We start from the raw sequence: 26,295 nt of genomic DNA on the forward strand, positions 1-26,295 counted from the left end.
TACTTTTGGGCTTGTTTTACAAACTGCCTGCAGCACATGGAGCAATGCCACAGTCTAGTAGATAAACAGAAATGCCAAATCATGCACACACACAAGCTGCAGTCAGGGGGAGCATCACTCTTCTTTTTCTCACAGGCGGCAACTTGAGAGTCTGCATGTGATTTTTTTTCCCACCCTAACACCTTTGCACATGCACATGCACACTGTGTGAATGAATCTTGCAGCAGCAGCAGCCTGGAGAGCGCTGCTGTTTTTAATTGAACAGATAACACACTGGATGTTTTTTTGGTCTGCAGTGTGAGGAGAGCCTGGAGGATTTGGTGCGCCTCCTCCTGCTGCTGCTGCTGCTGCACCGTGGAGAAAAACGCCTGGCATCTCGCTCTCTGCAGTGGCTCTACGGCGAAGCATGGGGAGCACGAGGCGCAGGCAGGCATACAAATGTGGGCACCCATGCAGGCACACATACACATACATACATCGCATGCAGAAAGCAGGAACATCAAGCTTACCAGCAGGCTTTATCCAGACTGTTAAAACCCAGGGAAACCACCAGACGCCTTCATCTGCCTCTCTGTATCTCGCCCTCATGTCTTATCTCTTCACACTTTCCTCATGTCTTATCTCTCTTTCTCTGTCTTTTCTTTTTTTCCTCACCTTCCCTCTCTCTCCATCTCTGCCTTATCCTGCAGGACCCCGGTATCCTCCTCTCCGTCCCTCTCTCTGCTCTCTACTAGACTCCACACTGATCTTTTAAGTCTACCAACCTCTCCACTGATCAATGGACAGCCGGCGAGGCGAGCTCGGCTGCCTCCACCTCCCCCAGCTTTGTGTGTGTGTGTATGTGTGTTTTACTCAGAGTAGAGGAGGCTTCCAACCCACACACACCACTCTCCAGAGCTCTCAGCCTCCACAGTGCCTCATCAGTTGACCACTCCACACCCCTACGCATCAATTGTGTGCATGTTTTTTCTTTTTTGGGGGGGTAGGGAGGTATATGTCTTAAGGAGGGCAGCAGAGTATCCCCAACTCTGGCTCTGAACACCTGTGACTCATGCCGAATAGCTTGTAATGGCAGTGGTTACATCCAATATGTGCAAAACCAGGTGGCGGACCAGTTGAATAGGCAGCTACAGGCCATCCAGCTATACTTGGGTGAACAGCTCATCGTGTTGTGGTGCTTTTACGTAACGTTGAACATCACACAAATTCTCTTTGACCTAATTTCTGAACAAAAATGACTCATAGATGAATAGAAATCTCAATTATCTTCAATAAGAAATGAAAAAAGAGCTCAAACACTTCAGCAGCTCCAGCTAATTTGAAGAAAGGGAATCGGAGCAACCTGCACTGCAACAAGGTTAAAAATAGTGGTCTCAATTCATGCCTGCGTGTGGCTCTGCGAGGCGGTGAAGCCATCAGAGGAGAAGAACTGCAAGTGATTCTGCAGTGACATCAGCAGGGGTTAAATCTAATAATGGCAAAGAAAATTACCGGTTTGAGTCCCCAGAATGCAACATGTTGACCAGCTCACATCATCATCTTTAAAATCGTATTTTAGTATAATAATTAAGAATAAAGAAGACCTAAGTAAATCTGATTTAAGAATTGGAAATGGTTTGTTTTTTTTGTGTTTTTTGCTGCAGCAAACATCAGAAAAAGTGGGTGATGATTAGGGATTGGCAGGTGAGGAGGAGTGATTGACAGCTGACAGGCTTCATCACTATAATGATGACTTATGACAGGGGAGATGGAGGTAGAATTAAAAATGAAAATATCTTTGACGTTGATGGAGCTACGGAGGCAAGAATTCTGCCACATGCATCATCTCTAAATGGCAACTACAGTTTATTTAGAGGGCGACGATACCATATGGAAACATCTGGAACCGGAACAGGACAGCTCCCCAGAAGTGAAGCCATTTAATGTGGTGGACAAATGCATCCTTCAATCCCTGAGAAACGAAGGCTCCAATCTGTGGCTCCTTCCCGGCCCGACCTATCCCAAGATTCATTGCGCTTCGTGGGCAAACCGGGGGGCATCAAAACGTTCTTTTGCTGTCCATCTTCAGCTCTGTCGCTAGGCAACAACAATAATAGCGGGACAAACTGATGACGCCAATCATGGGACGCCTCCGTAGAACAGATTGTATCATTTCAGCCTCAAGTTCTCTGTGTTAGCAGAGGGGACATGGACCAAAGTAAAAAGTCAAAGATGGCAGCGTTTTAAATCCGGGATGTTTTGCCTTCATTTCTGGATAGTGGCAGGAAATTCATTTGTACTTGTAATGTCACAGAAAAGCCCATCTCAGGCATTTAAACTCACAATTGCATTTGTGCATGAACAGAAATATATATATTTACAACAATAATTAAGAATAGGAGTTTGAATATAACATGGGAAGATGAGGACTTATCAGTGGTTCCATCCTTAGCTGACAGAATCTGAAGATGATTTGTTTAATTTAATAGAAAAACGTTTCTCGAGAGATAATGATGAAAACAATATCTGACAAAGAGCAAGGCTTTGTCTTGTGTGCATGAGGCAGGCAGGGGTAAACAACTGAAAATAAAAGCAAGGACGCTCTGAAAAGCCCCGCGCTCTGCAGGTAGCTGCACAATTTCAGACCGCGGGAGATCACAGGGAACAAAAGACTCCCGTTGGTGTAGATGGGTGTTGGTCTGACGAATGGACAAAATAATCACTTATAATGATAACATTTAATCCTCTGTTGTGATAAAGATCAGCGTCAGGCCCTTGTAAGAGATAAATCGAATTGTCTGCTGTTTCTGCAGAGACTGTATGAAACCTGCAATAATTTTATTCTCAGCCATACCTGCCTCTGTTCTCAGGGCTGGACCCGGACCCACCTTATTAATAAACTGGCGGACTCTGCTCTGGAAGTCTCCGTGGACGTTTTCCAAACTAATATTTCTCTTCGTCAAACCTGAGCTTGTAAGGTTAAAGAGGCCTCGCTGTACGGGGCAGGTTTATGAAATGAAAATGATCGCTTGACTCGTCCAACACAAAATCCTGCAATTTCATAAACTTTAAATTCATTTCAACTAAGTACACATCGAATGCATTTTTCTAAAAGATGCTTTCTATCATTTAAGGACGTGCTCATCTCCACTCATGTTTGTAAGTGATACATTTCAGGCTTGAGTTTTTCTTGCAAGCTTCATTTTTTGCAAGTTTGGTTTTATTTAGTTATTTGATGCCATAAAAACCTAGTTAAACGTTATAATTGACAGCCGATATCGACTCCTGATTGGTCGAGCACATCTATCGGTGGGACCTCACTCCCACAGCGTTTGTATCCATCATATTTTGGCTTCTAGATAGTGTGAGCTGCATCATCCATCTTTATGTTCAGTCTACGGTTCACACACATTATTGATGCATCGAAACATCACCATTCATGTCGTGTTGCTTTGAAATTTCATCCACGCTCCTCTACATGGGCCGATCAGATTTTCCCAGAACCTCGGCAGGGAAAGGATCCTGTATCCTGCCCGCGCATGTAAAAGCACTCATTTAGTCATGGTGTAGGAGAGGTGGCTCTGTAAACTGCCTGTCTGAGTCATTTACATAGGTAATGGTAGGGGTAGTGCTCAAAAATGTGCGGTGGTGGAAAATATACAATCCTCCAGAAGCATACAAAAACAGCCAGAGTGAGAGAGGGGGGGGGGGAGGAAGATGTAGGTGTCAGGCTCCTGGAGCACTTCAAAATGATGGGTAATTACATTTCAAATTACCGACGGGAACGAGAGCAAACTCCCCGACTTTGGTGCGGGGGGGAGATGCATTAAGAGCGCTGCTGAAATCAGTGAGCAATTGCCGATTTGTACATTTCCTGTGTTTAGGCAGGGCTGATTTGCATAGTTGGAAATAGCAGCTTTGAGGGCCACTCCGACGTAAGTCACAAAAAACAAGGAAGTTTGTTTCCCCCCGTATCTGCTGGTTGGTTCCTGGTTTGTTTGCAGCTTTACGCACTCACCACTACTACTATTGTTTACACTCGAGTTCAGGGTACGTGTCATCGAGCAGTTGGTGCCTGACGTATGTGTTGATGGTGCAAAATTCAGGGAAGCTCCAATAGGACGTTATCATGCGATTAAGACGTTGCAATATTCTCCATGTCTTAATTAGATTATTGATTAGTCAGAGTGTGAACAGAGAACAGAGAACGCTGTTTACATGGCAGTATCATATTCAGATTATTGTCTTGATCAGATTAATATCAAACATGTTGTTATGTTTAGATCTTGATGAAGATCTAAATGATAATCGCCATCTGGGGGAGGAAAATTCAGAATCCACGATTGTTTGGCCTTGGCAGAGATGTACGCTTTCCTGCTTTTCTAGTTTTGCATTGCATCATGGGAACACTTCACAAAACTACCTTGCTATAGAATTTAATTTGGACTTCAATTAATTTTTAAAAAATGTACGCGAAAACACATCTGTCCATTCCAATATGAATAAAGTACTTTATAAATGTACTTCATTTAATAAGTAACCTGGTGTTTTTGTAAAGCTTAACCTTAATTTTTCTTAACGAAATTTTGTAATTTGCATGTTTTAAGCATTTCTTGCCTACATTTTCCAATACTGCCCCCTGTTGTCAGCAGAAATGCTCGTCTAATCAGGAGACGTAGCGTGAGCAGAATGTGCTTTATTTTGCATAAAAGCCATGTGGTTACTTTTTTAAATTATGATTTATATAATATTTTTTGCTTGTCTGCTTGTCAGTCTCGATTCCTTTCATTTCACATTCAATCGACAAGATTAAAAGGAATCTAAATTTTAATTCCAGTGAAGTGAGTTTTGTAAAAAGAAATATAAAAAAATGTGTTTGAGGCCTTTAGGGAGTGAAGAGTCTAAAATCAAAACTGTGCCGCAGAGAAACTCAAATCTGCAAATCTCTCTATACCAGTCTGAGGTGTGCTGTGAGTTTTTTTTTTCCTCTTTATATTTCTTTTCATTTTTGCGGCTCTCTGGCTGACTGGTCAGATTGTTGCTATGGAATGTGCTGTGGGACAAAAGAAGCGGAGATCCAGAAACTCAGTGACTCCTGGAGAGGCCTCACTCTCTTTCTCCCTCTCTGCTCACTACTCGTGCACGATCTCTCTCTCCCTCCCTCTCTCTCTCTCTGTTCATCCTCTCCAGCTTGTTTTCCCTCTCCATTCGCTTTTTCTGGCTGTCAAGACTTCTGTACTTCTGATGCTGTGCTGGCCCAGGTACTCTCGCTCAGTCTCTTACACACAAACTCAACATGGCTACATTCTGAGCCTGCAACAACACAGGCTCATGCATGCACAAAATCACACAACCTTAAACAAACACACTCTCACAAACAGGAATGTGTGGGAATCTCCCTCTGGCTACCTCTGTAACCTGCATCTGAAGCTGGTGAGGGGCCAAGAAGCCAACAGACCCAGGAGACTGAATGCAAATAGCGGAGAAGCTGGTTGGCTGCCTGGCCGACATCAAAGATCCCCTCCACATAGCTCAGCTCTACTAGACATGCATGAACAGCATTCGCTTACACACACAGTCTGCATGTGTGTGTGTGTGTGTCTGTGTGTGTGTGTGTGTGTGTGTATGTGGGCAAACCAGCAGCAGGTCCGTGGGGGCGTGTGCCTGTGCGCTAATATTCATTTTAACATGAGTTCATACTTTCAAGGAATTTGTGCTGGAGGCGAATGAGTCATGCTTAATAAATAATCGCTGACCTTGGAGGAAGCGATTTCAAACATGAGCTCTCAGGTAAATAAATAGCATCAATCAAATCTATTCTGTTTGTTCTCTGAAGACAAAACTGTCTTCAGATAAGCCCAGAAGCCTCAAAGTCTTTTCATCAATCTCCAACTTCTTTTTAACCATCATCTGTGTTTTTAGACTGAGCCGTTGAAATCAGTGACGAGCAGGTGAAGTTGTTTTGAACCATCGATTAATAATTTTTTAGTTAGATTTTGAACTGTGGTGCTAAAATATAGCTGCCATGTAACGTGCATGCAGAAAAGTGGTGTCAAGATCGCAGACTGTAAATTAAGATGGACGACACATCTCCACTTCCTCCCACTATCCAGAAATAAAGCCAAAATATCCTGCTAACGAACGCCACCATCTTGTGCATTTGGAATCTGCTCAGTAGCGATCAAAATGTATCAAAGACTTTTGGGGAAGCCATCCTGTCGAGCATCTTTATTTACAACCAATAGAACCCACACAGGAAACACAACCCCATTTATACGTTCATATCTAGACCAGTCATTTACTTTCTTTATAAGAAAATGAGCAAAGCATGGAAATAGTAAAAAGAAACAAACGCTTGCAGCTGTTTCCGTGTAAGTGTGAAACATTTATTATCACATCTACCTTTGAGATTTCTTCCAAAACAACACCAAGAATGTCCTTCTCAGCTGCCATAGATGCAACACTTGCAATTTACTAATAATAATTTGTCTTTTCTTTTCATTTTATTTTTATGGCCTGTTTTTATTCTATTCTTTACTTTAATTTGTTCTGTTTTCGGACAATCTGCTACTGTAAGTGAAATTTGAAGCTTGATAATTCCTTATCTTATCTTTTTTTCTCTTCTCTTCTCTTCTCTTTACTTCTCTTATCTAATCTTTTCTTATAAATGTTTGCTACACTTTGTCCGTGGTGAATCCAGCCCTGGAGTGGCTGCAGGATTCATCTGTGTGTGAAGAGGAGGAGTTCTGATAAGGGGAGGTTTTACAAGATCTGGTTGTGTCCAGCCAAAATTCCTTTGTTTGAGACCATGCGGCCACTGGTACGTTTGTTTGAATTCATTCTGCTCATTTTACTTCAGGCAACACATTTTATTTCCTTTGCATTATTCCACCATTCCATCATGTGCCCCAATTCCCTGCATGTTTTTGATATTGCACCATTTCCTAATGAATGGTCAATGTTAACGTTGTGCTCCAGTGTTTTAGCAGCAGTCTCAAACTCATCCAAGAAAATCGTAGCTCTCTCTTCCACTATAATCACCAAACACTCAATGCAACACTCAGTCTTTATTTAGGTTACTCAGATTTCTTCCTCCATAGCAATGTTTCTGTCGCCTTTCTAATATGAATTCAATGTATTTGAGCACAAAGTCACAGTGGAGCAGCATTTTGAGAGCAGCTCTCTATAATCTGATGTTTCGTTTGCAGGAAAAATTCATCATTACCGATATAAGTTTAAATCAATACGCAGCATGAGTCGGTGAGGAAAACTCAATTATACGTAAATTGATGTATTTTGTGTACATCTCTTGGTACTTTAAATGTACAGAAGCCAAAATATACCACCTGTTAAAGTTTTAAAAAGAGAGAATACAACTATGTAGTTGTTCAGGATTGTATCTATATAAAACCAAAAGATTTTGCAAAAAAATGCAAACTCATGCATGATGATGTAAATCTATATGGTGGGATTATTCAGTGTGTTGTTAGGAGTAAATCTGCTAAAGCACAGGATGTGGATGCTTTTAATGTTTCTCTCCCATGAGGCATTCAACTTCAGCAGCTTTATGTAGAAAACAAACCCGGATGTTACAGAACTGAATGACTAAATATCAAAGCATTTCATAAACCAGAATTAAATATATACATTTTTATGTCACTGCAAAGAAGAACACATACTGGGAATAGCCATCTGCCTGAGGCCACTAAGCCTCAGTGACTGAGCGTGTGCTGAGTCACAGGCTGTTTTAATTGGATTTAAGTGTCTGACGAAGAAAAAAAAAGTGTCGCAAATGTGCTGAGGTGTGAATTCATTGAAAAACAGCAAACAATTTAGATCGGTGATGATGATACGATGTCTGTGAGGACTCGGGAATGAGTCTGAGCTGCTCTGGAAACACTCGACAACAACAGGAATGATTATAGTTGAGAATCGGAGGAAGATGAAAATAAAGTTCATAAAATTTTGAAGGATCTACTTTACGTATTTACCATTGAATAGCAACACATATTTATCAATTCCATTCCTAATTTTTAGTCTCATGATAAACACATTGAAAGGTTTGATAAGTTTGGTTCTAATGAGTTATTTGATGCTATAATAACGTCACGATTGACAGCTACGTCTAACTCATGATTGGTCGGGAACATGTATCGGTGGGACCTCGATGCCGCGGCTCCATCCTCCGATCGCTACTGTGCAGACTCTGGCTCCAAGAGCACAAGATGGCAGCGTAGTGGGAGGAAGATATGTCGTCCATCTTTATATACAGGCAACTGGTTAACAAGCAAGTCAAAGGTGGATAGATAGATAAGATATTCTGTTAAATACTAATCATTAACTGTATTCATTTAAATTCCCATCTCACACTTTGGAGATAGACTAATCTATGCAGAATGAATTTCATGAATTTTGAGGCATTTAACATTGTGTGTGTGTGTGTGTGTGTACAAGAGAAGTGCACAAGAACACATGGGGTGCGTAGGCGTCCACTGGCAACCAACTGCCTCCCTTACAACAAAGACGAGAAGTGCTACATCTCCTATCTGCCAGAACGACTATCGACGTGAAGCCGAGAATGTCGTGAATCTTTCACTGGAGTCAGTCTGATTCCTGATGGATTTGTTTGCAGAGACTTTTGACACAGACAACTTAATACCGCTGCACTCTCACGTTCACTGTAATTTCAGTATCTTACGCATTGACCGGCAGCAATCGCCGAAACTTCCAAGGCCAAATCCTCAGCTAATCCTCTTTTATTGGAGCTCCTGCTCTTAGAGAAAGAAATTGTGTTGACCTTTCATTTGCTTGTTTCCCTCGACGGAAATGGACAAACACATAAAATCAAGCCGTCTGCATTCCTGCACACACACACTCACGCTGACTATTGAGTGCAAAGTGAATCATCTTCCCTGACAATATCTTTGTCAAACACTCCGGCCTTGACAGATAGACACTGGCAGATTCGCAGAGCCATGGCAACAGTCAAGTGTGAATCCTGCCGCCGAGAGGAGTGCATTTGTGCTTTACACAAATTGGTTGGTTAATTCGCTGCTCCGATCGTCGAGAAAAAGCTGCCAGCGCGATGCAGATAGAGACGTTTAATTCCAATGAGAAGCGAGCCATTGTTGGCTTGCACGGAGAATTCATAATGTGACAAAAAACCCGCTTAATAATTGTTATAAATGATAATAATCCTGCTCGACTAGGATGAAAATTACTGTTTGAGCTTGTTCTGAGTAAAATTAACTAAAAGGACAAGATCTTATACACAATTGCACGATTTTGTTCAGCCAAGCTTTAACTTTAACTTGTTCCGTATGATAATTCAATAATGTCTCAGTTTCTTTCTTTCTTCTTGGCTTTTTATAGCAAAAAGATCCTGACAATAGCATCACATTCATAATGAAATGCATTAAGTAGAAAGTATGTTCGAGAGGAGAGGTAGAAATGTCTTGATAGAATAGCACACAAACACAATGAAGTACACACTCGCTCAGGACAAGAGTCAACAAAAGCTGAGCGTGGGTGGAGAGGATGAGGAGGAGGAAGAGCAGGAGGAGGAGGAGGAGGCAGGTGATGACAAAGATGAAGAAAGGCTGTTTTCAGTTTTGAGTCAATGCCGGGTGATTTAGGCTTTGACAGAACTTAGAGTTTAACAAAGTGTCTGCAGAATCAATTCAAGTTAATTTTATCATGCAACTTTTAGCCCATTTTCTTTCCTTCTGGAATATTATGATGAACTAAATCTAAAATCCTTCGTGTCAGCTTTCACAGGGTGCATGAGAAGATCATGGGGTAGCTCAGTTAATTAGAAAGAGAGAAATCCAACCAAGAAATGGTGAAGATTAGCTAAAGGTTATAGATACAATTTAAATGTATAGCTGAGAGTAATGGATACACAGTTAAGATAAAGTTATTGGTTAATGGTTCCTTGATGGCATACGGATGTGGGCCACTTCAGGCAATCATGCGGCAACTCTGGCCTTCTTGTGGCCCGGACTAAATGGATGTGAGCCTAAAGTGGCCCAAATAGCACAAATCAAATATGAGCCACCCTTGACGTGTGGCATTTCTTACTTGTGGCCTAGATCTGGCAAACAGAAAAGTAAACCGCCCAAGTGCCATTATTGCACGCGGTGTGTGGGGCGAGAGTGTTTGACAGTTGCAACATGGACATAAAGCTATCATCATTTAAAAAGCTCAATTTTATTGGCTTATAAATAAATGACAGCCTAATTAGTCCTATGTCTTCATCCCTTTGATTTCCTATAATTGGCTGGGATTTAAGCGTGAGTGTTTAGTGGCATGAAGTAAAACTGCTGATTTCCTTTGACCTTTTTGTTCAGAATTCATAAAACAGAGTGTATTTTTTAATTAATCATCCAAATTGTATGACCTTTAATAATCTAATTGAATACCGTTTGTTTACTTGGATGTTCTGTCTGCAGCCGTCTACTCCAAACTAGTCACGACTCATGTCTAAGTGTGTGTGTGTGTGTGTGTAAAACACACCTGTATATGTGTGATGTGAGTGAAAACGAGAAAAAGAAACAAATGATGATGTAATGATGACAATAATAAAGATGGACAGACAAACCGATAGAGAGGCAGCGATGGGAGAAAAGAGCAAACGATCACTGAACCTGTGAAGAAATCAGCTCGGCTATGAATAAAGATGAAGAGCTCAGCCCACGCCGATCCCCTCTCCTCTTTACCTCTCTTTATTACACACAAACACACGAGTACATGCAATCTTTTCTCTCATCCCTCACACGTTCTCTCCATCACGCACTAAAAATATGCACAAATGCAGTCTCTGTTGCCAAAATCCTGAATCCATGTTTTGCACCCAGATCATTTAAAAACCTTTAAGCTGCAAAAATCAATAGAGTTCAGGCCTTTTATTGTTTTTTGTATTCATCGCCAGGGTCATGACACATCTCTCCTCTCAATGTCAACGTCGAGGAGTTTGGCTTTCGAGATTTAAATAAACACACAAAACACTCGTCTTTTTAGAAAGTAGGATCCTCTCCCGTCGAGTGCTGCTGCTGTTGCCACGGCAACGGCTGGCGAGCAGTCACAAGGTGGGTGGCGATGCCCGGCAGCGATCAAGTCTGGAGGGCCCTCATTGGCCTCTCCACGGCTTCCCCACAATCCTTTGCGGTTGCTGAGGGGGGTCAAAGAGGAGATGGAGGCGTGTGTGTGTGGATCAATAGAGCGCGATAACGCGATGATCTAATTTGGCGTGAAATAATGTTTGTCAAGTGACATGTGGAGTAAGTTTAGAGAGGAAAGGCACTGTAGGAGGAAGTGAAACGAGGAGGAGGAAGCAGGTTTTAAAAGTCCAAGCTGAGGATATAGAGGAAAAGAAAAAGTTAAAGTACCTCTACCTCTTCACTTCAGTGCATTGGATTCATATAAGTGTATGTGCGTTCAAAAGATTTAAAAAAACCATGCAGACCTCAAGGCATTGTTCTCTTCATTTATCCACCTGGAAATGGGCATACGTGGACAGGCCTCAAACTCCGCCCCCTACACGCCCACATTTGACCATAAACGGTGGATGCAAAACACGCTCCTGCAATGTTTATGCTTATAAATGACCCTGCTGATCAAATCCTTTTTTTTTTTTGGTGAATCACTGCATCAAGCGAGAAGAAGCACAATATTATGATTATATTATATATAGACTGTTTATATGTATATAGGCAGGTATGGTTTATTATCACGTGTTGTAACTGGGATGGTGCAGTTTTCCTTTTACAGGTAAATATGATTAAAATTAAAGTTATACTTAGTGATGCAAGTATTTTGTAGTTTGGTTGAGTTTGGCTTTAATTTCATATTTGATGATATAAAACCAGGTTGAAAGTTCATGATCGAAGGCTGAGACTGACTCACGATTGGTGGAGTGCGTGTGTCGGCGGGATGTCGACACCGTAGCTCGATCCCCGATCACTACCACGCAGACTCCAAATACACAAGACGTAAGGGTTCGTGTCTGGGATATTTTGGCTTAATTTCTGGAAAGTAGGAGGAAGTGGCAACGCGTCTTCCATGGCTTGGCCACAGTTTCTAAATTTATTTTTCTCTGCCTCTCATGGAGGTAGCTGAGGTGCTTCGAGGACAGTCTGCGATGTCTGAAGATGTTGACTGGTTTGTGATAAGCGCTGACTCTGGCGCGAACAGCGGCTGGATGCTTCGACAGCCGGGCCTCGTGCAGTAAGGAGTCCCACTGGGATGCCTCTGGTGGTCCCCATTGATTTGGAAGTGTCCGTTCGGGTTTTAAATTGGGCTGTGCTTCTCATCATCCACTCCTGGTGCCTGGTGCCTGGAGCGCTCCCCGGGAGTAGTGCACCATCCAATGTAACACACTGCAAATACAGTGTGTCTAAAAATACAATAGCAAAGTATTTAATGTGTGGGAGCCAGGGGTCAATATGTACTTTCAGCTAAATAAAAAAATTGGACATTATGGAGTGAAATGATCGGATAAAAGATTTCATTCATCCTCATTTCAGCTCAGTTCCACATCTTAACATGTTTTTATTTATTTCTAATTCATGTATTATATTTCCACTTTGGCTTTAAAGGAGAAGTTCGATTTTTTTCAACCTGGTCCTTATTTCCAGCATATGGTGTGTAGCAGGGGCGTCGTTAGCCCTGTTTTAGGGGGGCTGAAGCCCCCCTAAATTAAACTATTGTTTTACACATGGACAAGTTATTTCTAACATGCTACATATGTGAGTGCGTTTCTGGTTTGTATGTTTTCTCCCCCTTCAAATTACAATCCAATAGCCTCTCATCATACTTAACAATGAAAGACAGGGCACTAGGACCTTGGGGAGTCTTCATTGCTGCTGCTCTGGCTTTCTCACTCTGCCAGGTGTCTCTCATCAAGACAGCAGGAGTACAGCCAAGGAGTTTAGCTCATAGGAAGTGATGCACGGAGTGACATTGTAAGTACAGGTAGTTACAGAATCTGGCTATCTGTAGTTGTTAGCGATTGTTACCTGCTTAAATTTAGGTTTACTTGAGGCAAATGAAAGGGAATATTGTAATGAGCTATGTTAACACTAAGCTTGCTAGCTAGCTATTTTGTTAGAAAATGTCTCCAGTGAGCAAGAGTGTGAACGAGCCAATTTGAAATGTAAGAAATAACTATCGACAGCTCTCTATTCTTTGCATTAATATCTATCTCTGGTATTTCAAAACAATAATATCAGTGCCTATAGAATGTTGTTTTTTATAATCAGGTAATGCTAGTGAAAACTAAATGTCATAGTGTCCCTCATAACGCCATTGTACCGGTATATCATCCAATTCATTGACCAGATGGATATAAGAAGATTTTTTAGCAGAGGTGACAGCTCCGGCCAGTCAGATGAGAGAGAGAAGCAGGAAACTGACAGGGCTGAAGGAGCTGGTGTGATGGAGGTTAGTGGTCTACAGGTCTAGAAGGAAACGAGTGGAGTTTTTTTATTTTCTTCTACTATGAAATGTATAAAAAATGTATAGGCCCAAATGAGTCCAAAAAAATGTGGCGTGCGCAAACATTCCACATCCTTAGGGGCTAAGCCCCCCCTTTCTTTCAATCCTAGAAACGCCCCTGATGTGTAGATCTACTCACCCATAAAGGTTTGGAGTAACTCTGAGTCCTTCGGACGCTTTTAGATCCACACGTGATCGGCGTATATCCATACAACGCAAGTGATTGGGGCATCCACAATACAGCCTCTAAATAACACATTATCTGCTGCGAAACTCTTTATTTACTATGAATCTCCAGCACTAGTCCCCTGTGAGTCTCGCCAGCCTCGGAGCTAACGTTAGCTTAACGAGTTGCTTTGTTTACATCCTGGGCTTTCACTGGGGTGACATCACTGAGGCGTGCAGCCGCAGCTTAGCTGACGATCAGCTGTGTTTGTTTACACAGGGTTTGCTGCTGCTAGTTTTGCGCAACATGGCAGAACACTCATCACGTGCTTTACAGTACAGTATTCTTTTAAAGCAGCTGTGTCCTGGTGCTCGGGCGTATTCACCCGGTTAAAGGCTAGCTAACTTCAGCGGGCTAACAAGCAGCCTTGGAGCTAGCGTTAGCTTAGCGAACCGATTTGTTGATTAAACAGGAAGACAACTCGCTCTCGGTTCGCTAAGCTAACGCTAGCTCCGAGGCTGGCGAGACTCACAGGGGACTAGTGCTGGAGATTCATAGTAAATAAAGAGTATTGTGGCAGATAATGCGTTATTTAGAGGCTGTATTGTGTATGCCCCGAACCCTTGCGTTGTATGGATATACGCCGATCGCGTGTGGATCTAAAAGCGAACGAAGGACTACAAGATACTCCACACCTTTATGGGTGAGTAGATCTACACACCATATGCTGGAAATAAGGACCAGGTTGAAAAAAACCAAACTTCTCCTTTAAGACCAACGACCCCCACTATCCCAAGAGTCAATTGGCCACAGGTAAAATACCCGGCTGGAAGATGCACTTTAGCTTATTGTGCTGTGCTTTTTCAAGCCTGCTTATTGTGTTTCTCAGGTGAAGATGCCAGGGAACAAACTCCAAGTTATCAGTGCAGCAAATTCCTGTGAGAACTGCTCAAGATCCTCTGTGATCTCGGTCTGTCCTGCGACTCAGGCCGTAAATCTATCGGAGATATTTTCTTGAATGTGTTTTCACTCTGCCCGGTTTCCCACGGCCGGGTGGTCAAGCGGGTGTCCGGTTTCAGGTAGCTCAGCTGTATCCCAAGAACGTGAGCACGCGGGAGCACTGGGAGCCACACCGGGACACTCCGGGGGATCAGTGGAATTCCCAGCATTCCTCGCATAGTCCCTTTGAGGGGAAAGCAAATAAGAGAGGGGTTTAACAGCTCCACTCTCACACCTCCGCAAAGGCTGAGAAGGGGAAACGCAGTGCTTCAATCGGGGGCTTATCACAAGATAACAGCAGTACCATGCAGGGCCGGGGTCAACTCCCTTTAGTTCATCTACGGCAGTTCAGGAGGATTTTCTTTAAGAGGGTTCACATGCACAAACAATGATCATGTGAAATGCAGTTTAAAGTTTGTATGACATGTATGAAACTGAATGTGTTGTTGAAGAGTTGATTTGTGGATTTTCTGCATCTGTCACATGGAAGTTGATGGAAGGAAATATTGATTTGTTCCCAGGACGAGTGGAGTCCAACCTCAGACCATCCATGGAAAACTCACAGGCCCTAATTCAATCAGTGATAGCTGTGACCTTTCCAGAACACTGTAGGCAAAACAAGTCCATTCTTATCATATAGAGCTGAGCCAGAACTGTCTTTATCCTTGGTGCCTACATTACCCACGATGCAGTTTAGCCACCAACAGTGGGTGTGTGCTACTAGACCTAATCTAGTTTGAAAAACAAGAACTTTGACAAACGGAAATCATATTTGGAAAATAAATTGTAACGTGTCCAATTGGTCCATGTCACATCCACTTGGAGTAGACAGAATTTATGAGCGGTACTGCAGCCTTTTGGGGAACAGTCATATTGTCTATCTATATATAAGTAGAACATATGAGAGCACTTAATAGACACTGCATGTAGGTGTGAGCTACTTGAATATTCTCAATTTTAATGCAACAGATGTAAAAGGGAAATACTGCACATTTTCTTCCACTGCATTCAGTCTGACAGCGATAGTAACTACTTAATGATCATATCAAATATGATGAATGCTTCTACAATAAATGTCACCACACATTAGGATAAAGCAAATAGAATTAGCTGCGCCTTCACCAACTATAACATTAAAATGAGCATCTGATGCCAACAGCTTTTCTTGTCTTTGACTGCAGGTACAGTGCATATATGCTCCAAATGCTGCAGATACTTGTCTTGCCTGTGTAGGTTGCAAATGTTGCACCTGAAAGATCTGCTCTTGCAGCTCTATTATTGAAAGATCTTGGCTGATAAAAAAACAGCCCGCTGTAAAAAACAATTAAAATGCTGTAATTACATGAAGTGTAAAGTAGTAAAGCCTGTGAATGCCTTGAAGGGGAACTGAGGATGATCACACTGATGATGATGACAATTAGAGCCTATTGCAACACTGAGTCACAATGGGCATGTGCAGCTATTGACTAATAAGCTATTTGCTTGTTGAAGTGGCTGAGTTTGGAAAATGCATTCTCCAACAGTCAATGTCAGGCACTGCTTTATGGGTATTCATACTAGTGCCCACCCAAAATAGCATATACTAGGAGTGATGTTTGATTGACAAGTGATCTCTGGGAAATGCAAACAGCCAGAAGCGGATGAGCTCCGAGCGATAGAGACAGCAAACACGCCAAATAAACAGAAAACAAGGAACTGGAAGACGACAGCTTTTAAAGAGTCTTTAAATGTGAAATATCAATCAATACTTTCAGCTGCTCATCCTGGATGTGTTATAGGGAAAAAAAATATTTTTCTTACAACAATATCAGTGACATTTTATTCACTAACTCTCCCTGCTCTGTGTTTTTCCAACTGGGACTCTCACTGTTACATGTTGCATGTGACGCTAACGCAGGATTACAAGTGTTGCAATGTGCATGTGGAGAATTCAGACACAATATCTGTGTGTTTGAAATTGTATACCACTTTACATACCAATTGGAAGGCAGCAGAGAGAGAAAAAACATATTTTTATTCGTGTTTTGATTAAATGGAAATTTGACATTAATACCTCAAAAATATACCAGCATATATATATATATATATGTGTGTGTGTTTTTTTTAAAAGGCCATACCTCACATTTCTTCCTGTTCTCTTCTCCCTCCTAGTGGAGTGTTCAGCACATTACACCAGAAATCAACAAGAGGTTTGCATGACTTTAAATGATCTGGAATGTGCTATAAAGCTCTGAACATCACTCAGCTAATCGTTAAAGATGATATAAGATTAATAGGAATAGTTCACAGCAGGTTTGCAGGTTCTTGCAGCTGCAGGATCAGAAATACTGCACAATTGAACCCTCATGCAGATTCCAGTGGTTTGTCTTCCTCTAGTGTCCATTGAGGTGATAGCACGACAACGATGCAGATGATAAAAGAAGATGTATATTTATGAATTACCTTAACAAAGTTCAAAAGGGGTCTTGCTCTCTTCTTTCTGTTGTCAGTAGATGTGAGGTTCTGTGACCCTTCACTACCTCAGCTGTGGATGTCTGGCCCTCTCCAGTTAAATCCTGCTGATCAGAGGATTCCTAGATGTGGAGACACCCCTGCTTTGAACTCCACTTCCCACAACCTCCACCACCAGTGTCTACGCTCCAGGTGATGTTTCCTACATATTGGAAGCATAGATTGTAAATTATAAAAGAGCACAAACCAATTATTCATAAGATCAATTCTCATGGCCACAGTCTGTTCCTCCTGTTCACCTACCTTCACTCTTTTTTCACGTTGCCATGTAGCTTGGCCTAATATTGCTCTGAATAATTCAGACTTCACTGTCAACAGGAGCAAACAAAAGTCAATCTATTGAAATGAAGAGGAAAATTCGATGAATCTCAGAGGTCCCAATGTAAAGACAAACTATATCTATGTTCAACAAAAAGCACTTGTTTCTCTTACACACTTTGTGTCATTCATTACTATTTACACATGTTTTTGTGCCGATCCGATGCCCTACAGTTGAACTCTGGTTTGGCCAAGGGTCCTAAGTTTTGTCCAATTTTCTCTCACACTCCAAAAACGTGCAGATTTTGGGTAAGGGGTTAATTGAAGACTCTAAATTTGGACCCCACTTACCCAATATCACCTGGGATTGGCTGGAGCCCCTTCCCCCCGTGACCCAGTGTAGATAAGGGATGGATGATGCATCTTGCACCTCCACTTTTCCCTCCACTCCCACTGGAGGGCAGTGTCCATCTTCACATCTGCATCCCTCTAACTCTCTGTGTCTCTCCTGTCACTCTCTCATGAAGATGTCCCTCTTCGAACACATCGATTGCTGCTCGTCACACACACACACACACACACACACACACACACACACACACACACACACACACACACACACACACACACACTCACACTGATCGTCCCTCAACGGGAACACACTCCCTGCAGTTACTCGCCAAACTTTCCTGCACACAACATCAAACATGATTATTTTGTCCATCAGGCCACTTCAAGGTGCAATAATGAAGCTACTCAGTAATAATGTTCAATTCTTAATAGGCCGCAAAACCCATCTGAGTCATTTTAATTCACACCAGGCATATGGAGTCCCGAGCCAAGAGGATTTGCAAAAAGCTTTGCCGCTCCGGCGTTGATGCTAATGGAGACTGATGGCACCGGGAAGTTTAGTTCCCCGTCTCCTCTTTAATTGCCTTTCTCGTGTGTCAGAGTGGCATCTTTTATGAGCGAAGATTATCAAGAAGAGCAAAGAAACTGGAAGAGTCAGCATCTGATGTTATCACCGCGAGCACGACCGAGGAGGCCGCAGCTAATCCTCGTCTTGGTACAGCACATTTCATTTCAACGGGATTTGCTGCATTTCTGGACCGAGCAGTACGGACTGTTCTGGAACTGGAGTTTGGTCAATTCAGTGTGTGTTCGTGGTTTCGTGCATGCAATGTTGCAGCTTTACACACGACTGCGAGCTGCTGATGCATCCGAGCAAAGACTGAGAGTGTTTTTATTTATTTATTGGATTTAACATGAGAGCAGGCTCCAATTTTCTCAATCGCTGGATGGCTCCAAATGTACAAGATGACAGCGTTTGATACCCAGGATAATTTAGCTTCATTTCTGGATAGTGGAAGGAGGTTGAGCCGCATTATCCATCTAAATTCTGTCTATTGTTTTTACTTCAAGTGGAATAAATAAAACAATCCACTCTGGCTAGTTATAGCCAATTAACCAATTAGTCAGTCATCCAGTCAGGAAGCTAAGTTTTTGGTGTCTTTGTGGATGCACACACACATCTGACATTTACTGACAAGGAGCATTTCAACAAAAGCCACAAATATCGTAACATTACAGACTCTTGAGTCCTCCTGCAGCGGCCGCGGGTTTAGTTGCGACCCGGTCCTTTGCTGCGAGTCTTCCCTCATTCCCCCTCATCACTCACTCTTTCCTGTCAATAAAGGAACGCTTGAAAAATATCTTGAAAAAGTTAAAATAATGTAGAATAATGCAATCATTTAGCTCCTCATGTTCTATATGTGGCCCCAAGGAGCTGTAAAAACATGTCATGAAACTGGAGTTCAATTTGTTCACAGATGCATGTAAACATCTTTTTGTTGCGGGTTCACTTTAGGTTGCAGACATCAGGGCAGCTGATTGGTTGATTGGACGGATCCGCCAACATCCTCCCATGCATGATCAGAGCAGCAGCTTCAGAAACGTGAGCTTTACTTGATTTTTCAAATTTACTCTGAAGACAAATGAGACATATTTTTTACATTGTGGCTCATTTGCTTGGCTTTCCTTGTGTTTTTCCCCTCAGACAATATGTTTGATGTGTGTGGGTTTGCCTCCATGTTGCATGACAAGCTTTGAGATAATCTGACACACTGATGCCTTTTCTGCATATTTGCTGGGTGTCGCCCAGAAGGAAACAATTGTCTGAATCTGGCGAATCCCCACCCTTCAGCTCCTCGACGTAGATTAAAACAAACACTCAGAAGTGTGGTAGTTTTGCTCTGGCCCTGTTGAAGAGCCGACCACACAGCCGACCCACGGCGTCGGCCTGTGGCCGGTGAGAGTCCCAGGACAATCCAATATAAGCCTTGTGTAAAAGCGAGGCGACCCGGGGGCAGAGCCGCAGCGCTGCAGGCCTCTAACCTCAACTCGACTGCTGAAGAGGGAAACACTCGAAACCCACAATCATAAAAACACTCCTCATATAACGTGACAGGCCGAGTGTAAACAAAGCAAAGATAAAACATGCTTTCATCAGAGCAGTGCTGGAGTGTTTTCCCCCCTTTTTTATTGCAAGAGACAAAAAAGATGGTGCTGTTTCCAAGTTTTCCCTCAGATTTGGGCTGTCGCTTCAGAAACTGACATGGTTTGAATTTCAGATCCACGGAATCAGACCCAGGATAAAAAAATACATCAAATTTAAGTTGACGTCTGAAAAGCTGAGGGATATGATATTACATCAACTTATTTTTAAATATAAGGTGTTGATATTAATGGATCTCGTCCTGGTGTTAGTGGGTCGTATATAAAGATGGACGACATGACAGCCCCCCCAAAAGCTAAAACGTCTCTCTGGTGGCTGGCTGCCATATAGGTCATAAACCTGGCTTCCTCCATGTTTGTAAATAGGACTAAAGTAAAACTATTATGGTAATATTACATTTTGTTGGATACAAACACTCATATATGATTTTTACATTCTATTATAAATATTACAAGTATCAGTTACATTACAAACACATACACTTAATCTAATGTAATCCTGCATCCATCATTGTATCTGCTCTATGTCGTTGCTATCTGTGTGTGTGCTTATTATCTTTTATGTCGCTATATACCATATTCCACTATAGACAAAGTGTGTGTGTGTGTGTGCAGTCGGGGGGTCATGTGAGCACGCCTCAGTGTTTTTGTGCTCACAGGCTTAAACAGCTGTAGATTGTTAGGGTCAGTTCTGCGTTAGTAGAACTATGGGAGGAGGAGGAGTGAGTGGGCGAGGTGAAGGGTTGAATACCAGCATGTGCATATGTTTGTGTGTGTGTGTGTGTGTGTGTGTGTGTGTGTGTGTGTGTGTGTGTGTGTGTGTTTGTGTGTGTGTGTGTGTGTGTGTAACGGGGTCTCGTAAACCCGGTACTTGGCCTACATTCAGCAGAGCACCAATAAAAACAACACACAGGAATCAAACCACACATTCCCTCGTCTCTCTTCACTCCATTATCACCTCCGTCCCATCAGGCCTGATGAATCTTCTCCTGGGGACTTAACCGAACCTCAATAAACGGGCTGTGACTAATTCCCGAGGCATGGCTCATGTCACGCTGATAAACTTCCTCGACACCATTTTTCATTCGCACTCCCTTTTTAAACTTACCAGACAGTCCTAACGAGACAGGGCAGGGACGCACTGTAAAGTTACAGACTTTCGTCAAAACAGAATTAAATTTCGAGTTTATCTGCAGTTGGATTTGCGGTGTGAAGGGTTGGGGGGTTGTTTTTGTGCGTCTGTAGCCATGTTGTGTGTTTTCAATCAGAGGAATCGCTTTTGGATTTTCGCTACAGCCGTCTGATATGAGTCTCAGCTCAGAAACAAAGGTAGAGTCGACCGTGGGTATGTTGCTGCAGGGTGGTTTTAGGGAGGAGACGACCAGTGAGTGTTTGCTTCAGGTCAGAAACAGTCAGGAGGGGATGTTCTGTTCCCTCAAACAGCCGAATGGGTCAGTTTGTCTTGTCCTGTTCGGTTTCTACACTCCTCGACGCCAAACGAGATAAACGTGAAGCATACACTGTCGTCTACAGTTACAGTTGAGCAGTTAAACCAGTGTTCACACACAGTACATCCAACTTTTCCTCTCTCTATTTACCTTCATTTGCATGGGGATTTAACACAGTGACGATCTGGTAACGCAAAAGATGAGACGTCAAAACTTGATACTTTTTAAAACCTTGTGGTTTCTTTCGAACGCAATGTCAATCAGTTTGATGAGTTTGTTGTTTCTTTCTTTTCTCTCTTGGTGAGTAGATGTTCACCACCTGCAGGAAATGAATCCTTTTTTTTGACCTCTGAGCTTTCTCATACATTGCATCTGGAAAATTTTACAATGGAATCTAAATTCATTATCCAAGTGGATAACCCATATTGTAATCACATGGCTTTCCCACCAGCTTTGGTTCCTTGAGGCTCAAAGAATTGCAGCATTTGTCCATTTGTTTTTGCAATGTCCTACAGACTGCTGCATTCTAAAAATACAAAATAGAAATGAACATAGTTGGTGTTCAAAGTTTTAGTCTGTATTTGTGCAGTGGGTGGATGACAAACAACCCATCAACTCCCATCGTCACACTTGTATTTATGTCTCAGTGGCTCGCAGGTCGAATCCTAAGGAGGTCAAAAATGTCTCTGAGCAGAAGACTTGTATTTGATCCAGTTAGTTTCAAATTGCGATTTAAGGAGCACAAAGTAATTTTGTATGATGCACATACGTCCTGTCATCACCAATGATGTGGGTTTGTAGACGGGTGTGCATCTGGCACAGGTGTGTTGGCAGTTTGACGCTAGTACTCTTCCTGTTTGATTGGAAAAACTGAATGAAAAGGTTCACCCACAGGATTTATGACTTTTTTCTGAGTCATCGTGAAGATACCTCTTCCACGTCTGAAACACACACCTCAGACTGGACTAAATACACAGAAACACTTGTAAAAACAGCTAAATACATACTTGTGTGTAATTAATAGCAAAGGATGAGAGGTGCCTAATCATTCATATTAATAATGGATCATAATTTTAACTGGCTCAGATGTTTGACTGAGGTTTATGGTTTATTACTCAGCTGCATCGTCTCATAACTGCTGAGAAGCAAAACAGTGGGAGTTATAATGACGGCTCTCAAAGTCTGAAACCATCTGCCGCTCTGCTTTCCAGCACAAATAAGATGTTACTTCATGGCACGAAACCAAACAAGGTGCAAATCCTCTTAAACAAACCCATGCAGTGTCACCAGAAGTGAGGCTTTCAGAAACACCAGCAATAACCCGACACCACCGGAATGAGAGCGAAGCTACAAATATCATGTTAATGGAAACTTCACCGAGGTCCTTTAATTTAAAGATGTCACGGTGCTGGTTTTTAAAAACGCTACATGTTGCACTTTTTTCTAATTCTGTGAGCAACCATGACCCCGTTTTCAGGTGAAGGATTAATTGCAGCCGTAGTAACACTACTGCCTTCACTTGATTGTGCACCATGCATGGAAAAGTTCATGTTGGGAATTTCCAGTTAGGACGGGATGGCCTGAGTACAAGGTTGGCCCTCTGCCGTCCTGTGTGTTTTTTTTTTTAGCTCCTTTCCTTGTCCCCCATAACTGACCTACAAATGTGTGTGTGGAATTTATGGGTGCGGTTAATGTGACCTACTGTAAGACATGGAAACGTGTGCCATGTCTCGCTTCCCGTCATCGTAAAGGATTTTTCACTCCAGATTACACATGTGACGAAAGATCAGGGGTGTTACTCATGGACGACAGCTCAGTAAATACAAAGACACGTGTTCCTTTTTTTCTGACATTCAAGTTTTTCACATTAGTCCACAAGTATCTGATGTGCATCAAGAGAATATTTGGTAAAATGATTGCAGATATACAACTAATTGGAAACAGATTGTGTTGTTTACAGCAATCAAGCTGCAAAGATCTGCGAGTTCCTGCAAATGAAACCAAGCCGAGCACTTTCCTCCTCAGTGCATGATTCAAATGTACTCGCTGACTCGGAGGAGAACAGTGGTGTCCTCAGTTGAGGGTTCGTTTTTTGTGGGATATAGGTCTGGCTCTCTGGCGGCAGGGATCACCTACTTCTGCTCGCTTTCTCCCCGGAGAGGGCTGCAGTGACTTTCCACCCCTGAAATGAGCGCTAGCGAGGCCACCGCACTCCCCGCCGCGTGACAACGTCAGCCCGACCAAAATCAACAAGGCCCTGCTGTTTGAGTGTAACTAAAGGAGGAGCGGGAGGCCCCGGCAGTGGACGAGTGCGACTCCCGTGCGACCACACAACACCCAGAATAGAGCATCCATAAGCATAATGGCTTCATTCATCCTCTCAAGCACACTTCCACATGCTTTCACTTTGTTTTGACCTGGTTCGAGCGCCAGATTTGCGGCGCTTCCCGCATCAGGGAAATTTAGACGGAAAAGTTTCCTAAAGTGACTTGCAAATACTTTAACTGTGATCGTTGAAACTTCTCTGGCAACCGTTGTGTTGTTCTTTGAGGAAAAATTCACCCGTGTGGCAGCTCACCAGAATTAAATCAACCCTATAAAACCATACGTACAGATGCACATGTGGGAGTGTATTTCCTATATGGCGGCACACACTGATTTGATCTGTCAGGCAAGAAAAGTTCTCCTGCGAGACACCTCCCAGATTTATGACAGCGAAACCAGTGCGTCTCCCTGCACGTGTATGTGGGTGTTTGTATGCATATGTCCAATGATGATGTATCGCTCTCCTCTCCTGAAGCATTTGGCCAGTCGTTGCAATTAGGCCCGCGTCCCACTCGGAGCCTCTGTGCGTCGCCAGAGGGAAAAGCTACAAGTCGAGCCTGCAAACAGACGAGCTTGCCGAAAAAGTGCCCACACTGATCAATCTCAGACGTATTTGCGTTCCTGCGAGGCGAGCTCGTCGCCTTGCATGTGCGGTACGGCAGGATCACTTTTGTCGGGCGTGAATTCCTCTCCACCATTTCTCCCCAGTTTTTGTTCTTTTCCAGCTCATTTCAGACACTGACAGATGAGAGGGCGAGCTGGTGCTGCGGCCTGAGCACGTCTGCATTCATCGCATCAGTTTATTTTCGGGCGTTGGTGTCTGTGCAACCGAGCGTTTCTTCACCTGCGTGTGTGTGTCTAGGCTACTTTGACTTTATTATTATTTATTTGTGTCTCTCTGTCTGGAATCTGGATTTTCACAGCATCGCACAAGAAAATCTACATTTTAAAACTTTCTTTATTTCATATACTTCAAATTCCAAGTGCGTGTGTCGCTGGTGGCTTGGTTGATGGATGTTAATGTATCTGTAGCCTCATTTCCAGATGTGAAAAAAGTCTGACATCTGTGATCTCCATCCATGACCCAGGTGGGGTCGTGCATTGAACTTTGACCTGTGTAGTAAAAGGCACATTGTAAAATGACGTGTGTGTGTGTGTGTGTGTGTGTGTGTGTGTGTGTGTTCCAAAGTCCCTGATGTTTTGTGTAAATCGACTTACAGTCTAAGCCCACAATCTTACTTGAAGCTGCAATAAGCGATCCAGCTTTAAGTGCAAGCATCAATAACCCAAAAACCTCGTAATGAGATTTTGGTAAAACTGGCTTCTCTGCGAAGCTTTGAAGGCCGTGCTTTTCTTTTATTGTTTCACCGTCTGACACACTACTGGCCTGGCTGGTAAATAACTGCAGTTGTCTCTGTCTTGCATGGTGTTGTGTTATGAAGCAGGCACAAAAGCTAGTCTTGAATGGGAATATAAACGCATATATGTAACGTTGCTGCGGCTGTAACAAAACACTGTTGAATTTAAACTCGAGATTCTCCTCGCTGGCTTTGGTTGTTTTCTCCATTTTCTCTTGAACTACGTTTTCAGCTCCTTCCTCTTAAGATCCCGCAGACTCGCAGCGTGGAAATACGACTCCTCTTCTGTTTCCATTGGTGCACATTCACCACAGTGTCACCCCACCTGAATACTGCCTATCATCTTCCATTTGTTGTTCTTGCTGGTTGATTTCAACCCGTATGTTACCCCTCTCTCGACAAACATCACCCAAAAGACTTTTGGCAACAAAAGATGGAGAATATCATCACTCATCTTCATAAACTGTGAAGCATTTTAACAATAGGCTTGAAAATCGGCCAGTTCCCTTTTGATGAACTGTGTATTTGTGTGAATGCATATTGCACATATAAAAACAACAACCTCGAGATGTGATTGCACACATCAAACGTCTCTGTGGGGATATTTGATAAAAATGCATATTTTTTTATATAATATATAAATGTATATTGGCAGTATGAGAGTAAGAATTGGTTAATTGTACGCACATTACCATAGTTTTCCAACATAGCCTGCAGCTAATGTCAGTCTATGAAGAGTGTGTGTGATTGTGTTTATCTTGCTCTAACCACACTGCTGATCATCGGCCAAGTGGGTCAGTCTCGCTCGGAGAGGAGGAGAAGGAGAAGGAGAGGCTGGTGGGTGTGTTTATTCACCCCCCATTCCTCCCCAGGTCCCCCCAGGTCCCCCCACTTTTTTCTCGAAAAAAATCTGTTCACGTTTTACCGATTCGAGAAAGGAGGTCACGGGCCACAACAAGGCTGCGCCGCAAAAACAATCGCAAATAGCTGAGGCCGGCATTTTTCAAGGGGGAAAGTGGAAATGTCTCCTGTATGTATGGATGTGTAAGGGGATTTACTGTGTGTCTGTGACCGTGTGGGAGTTGGTGTGCATGTGTGCATGTGTGCATGTGCACGTGCTCACGCCTTAACCACTACCAGACTCGTCCCAGATGTGGATCAGAGTGAAGCAGCTGGACAGCTTCAGTGGCTTCAGAGGTGGTCAGGGCCACGTCTGCACAAACAAAAACCATGCTGCTTTTAT

At 42.8% G+C, this 26,295-nt stretch overlaps 1 long non-coding RNA gene across 1 annotated transcript; it reads left to right on the top strand.

The window, feature by feature from the left end:
- Nucleotides 1–12,702: 12,702 nt before the first annotated feature.
- Nucleotides 12,703–19,365, top strand: LOC138407088 (uncharacterized). The gene is made up of 4 exons (XR_011240518.1): nt 12,703–12,941; nt 13,318–13,419; nt 17,128–17,281; nt 19,275–19,365. It is a non-coding gene; the product is annotated as an uncharacterized lncRNA (long non-coding RNA).
- Nucleotides 19,366–26,295: the final 6,930 nt, after the last annotated feature.

The sequence above is a fragment of the Paralichthys olivaceus genome, chromosome 24 (assembly GCF_024713975.1).
Source record: "Paralichthys olivaceus isolate ysfri-2021 chromosome 24, ASM2471397v2, whole genome shotgun sequence".
In the NCBI taxonomy this organism is placed as follows: Eukaryota; Metazoa; Chordata; class Actinopteri; order Pleuronectiformes; family Paralichthyidae; genus Paralichthys; species Paralichthys olivaceus.